The sequence below is a fragment of the Gossypium raimondii genome, chromosome 5, assembly GCF_025698545.1.
Source record: "Gossypium raimondii isolate GPD5lz chromosome 5, ASM2569854v1, whole genome shotgun sequence".
In the NCBI taxonomy this organism is placed as follows: Eukaryota; Viridiplantae; Streptophyta; class Magnoliopsida; order Malvales; family Malvaceae; genus Gossypium; species Gossypium raimondii.
Window position 1 is genome coordinate 20515840 of NC_068569.1, and position 9998 is coordinate 20525837.

General features: G+C 37.8%; 1 pseudogene; it reads left to right on the forward strand.

The window, feature by feature from the left end:
* The first annotated feature begins 2168 nt into the window (after window positions 1-2168).
* LOC128032017 (wall-associated receptor kinase 2-like) lies at window positions 2169-5744 on the forward strand (annotated as a pseudogene).
* The last annotated feature ends 4254 nt before the right edge of the window (window positions 5745-9998 follow it).

Genomic DNA, 9998 nt, shown 5'->3' on the forward strand with positions numbered 1-9998 from the left:
ACAACACTAATAAACTGTTTGGTGTTGAATATGGAATTTGTCTATCCAATTGTGTTACTTTATGAATGCCAGAGAAATTTTTCCACGCCCTTGCCTTCCAGAGCACACAGAGAAATGAAGGCAGCCACGATTAGTTTTACATTAAATTGTATCCACATAAGGTCAGAGTTGTGCACTCTCTCATGTTCTATTGATCCCTTGTGGGTAAACTTGATTTGGGGAAGATTACTTTTCAAGAACGTAATTGAAAGAAATTATAGGATAAACAATTTTTTTTTTTTAAGTTTATTAGCTTTTAACTCCATTTTACGAATAATCAACAAAACAGAAAGGAAAGGGTCTACGTTGCATTAAAGATGATTAATAAGGAAAGAGTCTATGCTGGCCTAACTCATAAACATGATCGGTGTTTCCCATTTAAACCAACTTTGAATCTTTAAATAAGCTTTGCTATAAATATGAAACCAATATTTTTATTCAAGCAATAGCCGAGGAAAAAACCAGAGGTCATGGGTTTGGATCGTATGTGTAAGTGTCACGGGCCGCAGTTCAAAGCCCGTGACCAGCGCACCAAATGCATCCAATGGAGGTCTGTTGCTCAGATGGGGATCATTTGGCCCACAAGAACTGGCCCGATTCAAAGAGATATTGGAGAAGCCTGTCAGATTGAAGCCTGGTTGGCCCGATAGCGAAGAGATGGCAACTTAGGCTAATATGGTAACTAATCTTAGAAGATAGAGGGAATCATATCTTGTAAAGATTAGATTAGATTTGATAAGGCTTATCTTGTAAATCCCTAAAATTAAGGGATATGGTTAAATCTCATCCGTCGATGTAATTGTATCTTGACCGTCGGTTTTGGGGGAGCTCAACTATAAATAGAGAGCCTCCCCCTCATTTGTACTCACTCCTGAATTGTTTCATTATTCTTTGTGAATAAGAGAAGTAGAGAGCATTTACTCAAACACTTTGCAAGCGCTCTTTCTGTTGTTCTTTTGCTTAGCTTCTTTTGGCAAAATCGCTTCCGCTGTTCAATTGGTGCCTTGGAGGAGTTCTTAAAGAATCCTCATCGAGTTAAGGCTGACTTGGGCGAGTTTGGAGCAAACGGATCGCCTAAGGCCGCACGGATTGCGAGACGAAAGGTCTAGCCCCGTGACAAGTGGTATCCGAGCCAAGTTTTGAACCAAGTGATATCTGAGTTGTTGGTTCAAAGGCACCGTTGGGATGTCGAAAGAAGAGTTCGAACAAAGGTGGGCGAGGAAGTCTTTGAGGGAGACAATATCGGCAGTAGAGGAACGTGTGGAAAAACTCAAGGGTTCCATGGAGGATGTAAAGGAGGCACTCGATGGGCTCGAGGATCGCATAGCAAACTGGGAGGAGCAGTCCAGAGACTATGTAAAGATGTCTCTTGGTTCCACCATGGATAAGGTAAACGAGTTGTTTAATTCACACCGGGATAAACTGTCGGACAGGAGTGATGCTCTCGAGGCCATGATGATGGCTTTGAAGGAGGAAACAGTGGCCACGACGAGGGCTTTGAGCACAAGAATAGAGGAGCTCGAGGGAGAGCTGGCCTTGTGTCAAGCAGCCGTGGGGAAAGGAGTGGCAAATGCAGCACTCAGTAATGAGGATGTCCCAAAGCCGAAAGAGTTTGTGGGGACAAGGTCTGCATGTGATGTGGACAATTTCTTGTGGAGGATGGAAAACTACTTCCGTGCCAAAGGCATCGTGGAAGATGCGGTTAAGGTAAACACTGCTTCAATGTTTCTTCCTGACATTGCGCTTTTATGGTGGCGAGGTAGGACCACAGATAAAAGGCATGGTGAGATTGGGACGTGGCAAGAGTTCCAATGCGAATTGAAGGGACAGTTTACCCGAGTTTGCCGAGGAAGAAGCTTGGGCAAAGTTGCAAGGATAACATAACGAGGCACAGTGGGGGAGTATGTTCAAGAGTTCAAGGAACTCATGCTCCAAGTTTCAGATGTGACCGATGAAGAAGCATTGCTTGCTTTTCAAAAGGGATTGAAGCCGTGGGTCAGACAGGAGGTGGAACAAAGAGGTGTCCAAAAGCTGTCGGAAGCCATGACGGTAGTTGAGGCCGTGGTCAAGCTTGGTCTAGGAAAGACAAGCTTGGGTCTTCCAAGTCCGAGGAAAGGGGCGTAAGTGAAATGGATCACAAGGAAGATAGAGTTAATGGCAATGGCAACGGCGACAATGGTGGTAATGGGAAACCACGAGTTGGGAAGAAGAAACCCAAGAAGAAAAGGGACAAGCTGAAATGCTTTCTCTGCGACGGTCCACACATGTTGAAGAAATGTCCGAGAAATCCGCTTAAGAAGAAGCCGTGGAAAAGGCCTTGGTACTTGGTTCGAGCGCAAGGGGTGTCGAAGCCAAGGAGGCCGAAAGCGAGAAGAAGCCAGTGGAGTGCTTCTTGTGTCATGGTCCGCATAGGTTGCGGAAGTGTCCGAGGAAGTCTGTCATCGAGGGGAACGATGGAACAGACAAGGAGCCCAAGAAGCTTGGTTCGAGCAAGGGAAAAGCCGAAGCCAAGAGGGCAAAGAGGAGCAAAAGGAAGCAAGTAAAGTGCTTCTTGTGCCGTGGTCCGCATGAGTTGCGGAACTGTCCAAAGCAAGCCGGAGTCAAAAGAAAGGCAACGTCTGAGCTTGGTGAGTCATCGGAGGGGCTTCCACACAAGGAAGAGGTGAGTTTGTCATCGGACTTAGAGGAAAAAGTTGCGATGAAAACAGTGAAGCTGGGACCAATGAGGCTCAAGTTGAGTGAAGCGTCAGAGTTGGCCGAGTCATCGACAAGGCTTCCACCTATGGGAGAGGTGGGTGGTGCATCAGACTTCAAGAAAAAGGAAGCGATGCATGTGGGACAGTTGACCAGAGTAAATGCAGCGAGTAGGACGGCTCGAGTTAAGAAGCGATGTAAGCCGAGGCAAGAGTCCCGAAGGAAGGGAAAGGCTAAGGCGTCGAGACGAGACCGGGGCGAATCAAGTCAGTGCCATTCGGAAGTCGCAACGAGGACGTTGCGAGAATGGGTGGGGGAGAATGTCACGGGCCGCAGTTCAAAGCCCGTGACCAGCGCACCAAATGCATCCAATGGAGGTCTGTTGCTCAGATGGGGATCATTTGGCCCACAAGAACTGGCCCGATTCAAAGAGATATTGGAGAAGCCTGTCAGATTGAAGCCTGGTTGGCCCGATAGCGAAGAGATGGCAACTTAGGCTAATATGGTAACTAATCTTAGAAGATAGAGGGAATCATATCTTGTAAAGATTAGATTAGATTTGATAAGGCTTATCTTGTAAATCCCTAAAATTAAGGGATATGGTTAAATCTCATCCGTCGATGTAATTGTATCTTGACCGTCGGTTTTGGGGGAGCTCAACTATAAATAGAGAGCCTCCCCCTCATTTGTACTCACTCCTGAATTGTTTCATTATTCTTTGTGAATAAGAGAAGTAGAGAGCATTTACTCAAACACTTTGCGAGCGCTCTTTCTGTTGTTCTTTTGCTTAGCTTCTTTTGGCAAAATCGCTTCCGCTGTTCAATTGGTGCCTTGGAGGAGTTCTTAAAGAATCCTCATCGAGTTAAGGCTGACTTGGGCGAGTTTGGAGCAAACGGATCGCCTAAGGCCGCACGGATTGCGAGACGAAAGGTCTAGCCCCGTGACATAAGGAGTTTGCTCTGCTTTCACTTAAGTTAACAATTATAGCAATCTGGGTAGCAGCGCAACCAAAACCGGAGTGCCAAAGCAACTGCGGGGATATCAACATCGCTTATCCTTTTGGAACAGGCAATGGGTGCAACATCAGCAGCAACTTCTTCATTCGTTGCGACACCACTTCCAACCCCCCAAAAGCATTCTTAAATTCCACTGATATTGAAGTTCTCCACATCTCTCTAGATGGTTATTTACGCATCCAACAAATGGTAGGTTTTGACTGTTATAATTCATTAGGACGCAGTTCATATGGCGAGTCATATTCACTTTCAAACTTCCCCATATCTAATACCGTAAACAAGTTCACGACCATTGGTTGTGATACCTATGCTCTCATTGAGGGTACCTTGGGACATACGTATTCAACCGGGTGTGTAACATTCTGAAGTGACGTGGAGGATGTGATAAATGGGCCTTGCTCTGGTATTGGCTGTTGCCAGGCAGCTATCCCTAAAGGAGTGAGGAATTATATTCTGATACCCGTTGGAATCATTCCAATGTATTGGACTTCAATCCTTGTAGTTATGGATTTGTTGTGGAAGATGGAGCCCATAATTTCTCTGTTTAGATCTTTCCAATGTTAATTTCAACATAACGAAATTCCCAATCATTCTTGATTCGACAATTGGGAACCAAAATTGCACTGAAGCTAAATTGGATAAAAAAAACTATGCTTGCAAGGAAAATAGTGTTTGTATAGATCCGAAAATTATAATTGCAAGGAAAATACTAGTTGTATAAACCACGGATATTTGTGCAAGTGTCTTGATGGCTTTCGGTAACCCTTACCTCTCCTATGGTCGCCAAGGTAAAGATATCAACTTCTTTTCATTCCAGATTCATTTTGATGAATACTTTTAATTTTGTTCCCAATATATTTTTTTCGCTTTAAAATGTTTGAAAATTTGTAGATATTAATAAATGCAAGACACTCAAGCCTTGCAATGAAACGCAACATGTGATAACGTGGTGGAAGTTATTATTGTTCATGTCTTGAGGGATTTGAGGGGATGGCGAGAAAAATGGAAAAGGGTGCGATCCTAAAGTCAAATCACACCGAGTTTTCCCACTCTTCTTGTTGCATTAGGTTGGTTGGTATAAAATGTTGATTTCTTTTTATTTGGTAAATACTTTGTGCAAACATATTAATACTGAGATGAAACTAATCCAAATTTAAACCGATTTAATTGGTCTAAATAGTTTTCATATTCGATTAATACATCATTGTTAATGTTGGATGGAATTAATCCTTTAATTTGTTTTGGATTAAAATCCATCCAACATCATTATTAATTTCTCATGGAAAAGAACTATATGAAAATTAATATTGTGATGTATGTTTACAAAACATATCGCACCTGTGTTTACAAAGTTTAGGCAAACATTAATGAGATATGGATATTAAAGCTTATCGGTTTTAATCCATACAAAGTTCAATTGAAACTATAAAAATGGAGCTTTTTTATTATTTTAAATTACAATTTCTAGTCTCATATTGTTACAAGTATAGGCATTTTATTTTTGCTATTATGCTCCTCATGGGTGTATTTGGGGCTGAGGCAGAGAAAGCTCAACAAACTGAAACAAGAATACTTTTAGCAAAATGGTGGGAGTTTGTTGCAAGAACACCTTTCACGATATAAAGAATACGGCGAGACAGCTAAACTCTTTACAATCGAACTCAATAAAGCGACAAACAACTACCATGAAAGTAGAATCCTTGGACAAGGAAGTCAAGGTACTGTTTACAAAGGATTGTTGCCTGATGGTCGCAGTATTGCCACTAAAAAGTCCATCATTGGAGATCAAAGCCAAGTTCAACAATTCGTTAATGACGTTATTGTGTTATCCAAATCAACCACGGAAATGTGGTAAAATTGTTGGGATGTTGTTTGGAGACACAAGTCCCTTTGCTAGTCTATGAATATGTAAGCAATGGAAGCGTCTTCGATCACTTACACAATGCCGATCATGAGTCTTTCATATCATGGGAAGCTCGTTTGTGTTGGTGCTAGAAACAAAGAACAAACAAGTTCAGCTTATGGCTTGAGCAACAAGGCTTGATACTTGCAGAAGAAACAATCGAATTTAAAACAAAAGAAAGAAGAAAAACAAAGAAAATGGAGAGTATATGGAAGAAAACAAACTAATTTCATTCAATTTTGAACAATGGCATCATGCCAATACATAAACCAGGTCATGCCAATACATAAAGAGAGAGTGCGATGGACCTCCGTTGTCTGTTTAAGCAGATTGCTCCGTTTGCAGTTAAGTTAACAATTTTAGCAATTTGGGTAGCAGGTCATGCAAAACCAGGGTGCCAAAGCAAGTGCGGAAATCTAAGCATCCCATACCCTTTTGGAACAGGTAATGGTTGCAACATCAGCAGCAACTTCTTTATCTCGTGCAACATTACTTTCAATCCCCCAAAAGCATTCTTAACAACAGGTCATCTTGAAGTTCTCTACATCTCCCTGGACGGTTATTTGCGCATCCAAACTGCAGCAGCTTATGACTGTTATAATTCATCAGGACGTAGTTCCTATCACTTTAGTGTTGGAACATTTTCAAATATTTATAGTATCCCAATAACTATAAATGAATGGGTGTAATTAATCAAAAGATAAATCTTTTGGTCATTGGTCAAAAGTTATATCATTTGATTTTTTTAAAAAGAATTATAATTATTCAAAAAATATTATTTGAATAGTTACAAATTAAATGAATAATTATTATTATATATTTATTCATAAAGACACCTATTGAAAGATGTCTCTATGAAGAGACAAGAAAATTCTTATAAATAGGAATGGGTTTTCATTTGGAAATATATCAACAAATTCTAATATTATTTCTTCTCTTCCTTCATTTTCTAATATTATTAGATTATTCTATAAAGTATTACTGCAGAAATCCTTTGTAGAAATTGAGTTTTTGTTACATATTACTCAGTGCATAGTGGACTATTCTCGTCAGTGCAAAACGCAAATAGTCATTGGCTTCATTGTATCCTCGAGGTTAATTTGCTTGGAACTCATTTGCACACTGAAGATAAGTGGGGGCGAATATAACCTTAAAGATAGTGGCTTGATACACGCCTTGGAGCCTTGTCCTATTTCTTGTTTTTCTTTTCGAGTTCCGATCATGTGTTCGAGATTTTCCTTACCGGAGTTTTTTAATAACAATTTTAAGGTTATATTTCATGATGACTACCACAACACATGAAAGTGGAACACTAAGGGAGTTGGCTTCCAACTTTGTTAAACTTGATCGTTTTGATGGTGGCAATTTTCGACGATGGCAGAAAAAGATGCACTTTTTGTTATCAACTTTGAAGATTGCTTATGTTTTGGATACTCCAAGACCTGAAGAGAATGAAAACGAATTTGTTGCTGCAATCCGAGAAAGACAAAAATGGGACAATGCTGATTACATGTGCATGGGCCACATATTGAATGGTTTATCTGATAGTTTGTTCGACACCTACCAAAACGACGTCACCGCTAAAGAATTATGGGACAAATTGGAGGCAAGATACATGACCGAAGATGTTACATGTAAGAAATTTCTTGTCAGTCGTTTCAATAATTATCAAATGGTCGATGGTCGTTCTGTTATGGAACAATTTCGTGATATTGAAAAGATGCTGAATTAATTTAAGCAATATGATATGAAAATGGATGAAATGATTAGGGGTGAGCAAAACTAGATTCGACTCGAAAAAATCGAAAAAAAATTCGAATTTCGAGTTAAACGAATCGAGTTATTCGAGTTAATCGAGTTATTCGAATCAACTCGAATTTTTTTTTCGAATTTCGAGTTCGAATCGAGTTAAGTTTTCGAATTCGAATAACTCGAATAATTCGAATAATTCGAATATCAAACTATAATATTTGACAATTTTACCCTAAACTCCCAAACCTTTTTACTTTTCCCTCAAAACTTTTACTCCTTCCCACTTTCCCCCTAGAACTTTTACTCCCCTCCCCTCCCAACCCCCCAATCTACTCAAAATACATTTCCCACCAAAATTTTACTCTCCCATTTACTTTTTCTCAAAATTTTACTCCCAAAAACCCTCAAAACCTTTTATTTTCTCTCAAAATTTTTACTTCTTCCCACTTTTCCCCTAAAACTTTTATTCCCTTTCCATCCCACCTCCCACCTCCCACCTCCCACCTCCCATCTACTCCAAACCCTCCCCCCTTCAATTTTTTTAATATTTTCCTCCAAAATTTTACTCCCCTATTTACTTTCCTCAAACTTTTATTCCCAAAACTTTTATTTTCCCCTAAACTTTTACTTCTCACTCTTTACTCTCAAATAAAAATCAAAATTATCCAAAAATCACTAAACATAAATAGTAATAATTTTATTTATATTTACTATTTATATTATTAAATTAAATTTCACATTTTATATTATTTATATTATTGAATTGTTTAGTCATATTGAATATTTATATTAAAATTGAATTATTAATTATGCCATAAAATATTCGTGTTAAAATTTTATATTGGTATTAATTTCACATTTTATTTTTAAAATAATTTTATTAAAAATCATATTTTTACATTTAATATATTTTTAATTCCAAAATACATAGTGACAAGAATCTAAAGATAATTGAAACAACTAAGCAAGCAAATAAACTAATCAAGATATAAAAAATTAATAAATAAATTATGAGGTGATGAAAGTTAATAAAAAATTTGATTAAGGTAGACAAATTTTATTACGATGGGTGACAACGGTTATAAGGACCCAAAATTATTTTTTTAAAATTTAACTCGAACAAATATATTCGATTCGATTCGAATTCCATCTCACTCGACTCGATTCGAGAAAACTTCAAATAAAGTTAGGATGATAAAATGAGATTCGAAAACTCGATTAACTCGAAAAATTTTTATTCGATTCGATTCGATTCGATCGAATGCTCACCCCTAGAAATGATTGTGGTATCATCTATAATAGACAAACTTCCTCCATCTTGGAAAGACTTTAAAAGAAGTCTAAAACATAAGAAAGAGGAAATATCTCTTGAGGCTTTGGCAAATCATCTTCGTATTGAAGAAGAGTATCGAAAACAAGATCAGAACCTAAATTCTGAAAATGCCAAAGTACATGTTACGGAAGAAGTACAGACTACTAAACCATTCAAAAGAAAGTTCAATCAGGCTGATAGAGCACCTAAGTTCAAAAAGAAACAAAAGGGCTCATGCTATCATTGTGGAAAGCCGGGACATTTCAAGAATGAATGTCGATTTTTAAAGAAGAAATCATCTTCTAAGGCTGATAATAACGAAAAGTTCGTTGCAATGATATCTGAAATTAATATGGCACAAGATGATAATACATGGTGGATTGATACCGGAGCAACCAAACATGTGTGCAAAGACAAAAGCATGTTCACAAAGTTCACACAATGTGAAAATGACAATGTCTTGTACATGGGAAATTCTTCCACCGCAACAATTAAAGGCAAAGGGTCTGTTGAACTACAATTCACTTCTGGAAAGGTTTTAACCTTAAATGATGTATATTATGTACCAGAAGTTAGGAAAAATTTAGTGTCTGAAGTCTGCTTGAATAAGTTTGGTTTCAAACTTGTTTTTGAGGCGATAAGTTTATTTTGTCTAAGGGAGGAATTTTGTGGGAAAATGGTATATGTATGAAAGCATGTTCAAACTTAATATTATTAATAAGAATAAAAATATTATTTCGCTTATATGGTTGAATCATTTTGTTTGTGGCATTATAGATTAGGTCATTTGAATTATAGAAAATTGAATGATATGTATAAATTAGATTTAATTCTGTTTTTAATAATAATATTGAAAAATGCAATACACGTATGTTGACTAAAATTACAAGAAATCCTTTCCCTAAGGTTAAAAGGAAAATAAAATTGCTTGATTTGATACATAGTGATTTATGTGACTTGCATAATACTCCTACATTAGGTGGAAAGAAATATTTTGTTACTTTTATTTATGATTGTTCTAGATATTGTTATGTATATTTATTGCATTCAAAAGATGAAGCGCTTGATAAATTTAAAGTTTATAAATCTGAAGTTGAACTTCAGTGTGAATCATTTATCAAGTGCTTAAGATCGGATAGAGGTGGAGAATACTATAATCCAAGTTATTTTGAACTCACTGGAATTGTCCATCAAGTTTCAGCCCCTTACACACCACAACAAAATGGTGTAGCTGAAAGAAAAAATAGAGTCTTGACTGAAATGGTAAATTCAATGTTATCAT